This window comes from Lolium rigidum, chromosome 1 (assembly GCF_022539505.1).
Source record: "Lolium rigidum isolate FL_2022 chromosome 1, APGP_CSIRO_Lrig_0.1, whole genome shotgun sequence".
Classification (NCBI taxonomy): domain Eukaryota; kingdom Viridiplantae; phylum Streptophyta; class Magnoliopsida; order Poales; family Poaceae; genus Lolium; species Lolium rigidum.
The window spans coordinates 13,120,574-13,121,422 of record NC_061508.1 but is presented as its reverse complement, the minus strand read 5'-3'; positions in this window follow the sequence as shown (position 1 = coordinate 13,121,422).

The following is an 849-nucleotide window of genomic DNA, read 5'->3' as shown; positions in this document are numbered from 1 at the left end:
CACATGGTTTTCCATATGTCCATGGACTAAACAAACCTAAACCTATGAAAAGGTATATTGGTGGAACCTCGCGCGGAGAAATCTAGGGGGTAGACCATCCGGGGCCCACAGACAGCCGTTTTTAGGGGGGAATGACCCCCGGAGCACCGAAATGCAACCAAAACTTGCAACTGGACCTAAAACCTACCCTAACAAACCTAAGAGAATGAAAAAGTACATTGTGCACCCTCGCGCGGAGAAATCAACGGGGGTAGACCCGCCGTCCCGCTCGTTTTGGGGGGAAGGAGGGGGACGGCCGCCGGAGCACCGGAACCCCGATATTTGTGGGGGATGAGCATGGAGACTAATTTTGTATTGCACATTGTCTTAAGTAACACTAATAAATAGTCATCAAAAAGTAAAACTAATAAAAAAATAAATATAAGTATTAGATGTAAATAAAATAGAAAGAAAAACAAATAAAATGAAGTATGGCGCACGGCAAAGAAGGAGTGCACGGCAAAGGCGTCTTTGCCGTGCATTTTATCTCGGCCGCACGGCAAAGGGAAGCCCACGGCAATGTCCCAGTCCTTTGCCGAGCACAGTTTCTTTGCCGTGCGGCCTCTGTTGGCTTTGCCGTCATGGTTTCTTTGCCGTGCGCGTTTGAGGAACTTTGCCGTGCGAGTGAACGTTGCCGTGCGGCATGGGTGAGGTTGCCGTGCTCTTTATCTTTGCCGTGCGCCACCCTGTAACTTTGCCGTGCACATATTCTTTGCCGTGCGTGCCTCTTGCGGCGCACGGCAAAGAATTCTTTGCCGTGCGGTGCCTCACGGCAATGATATGCTGCACGGCAGCGCCTGATTTTCCTGT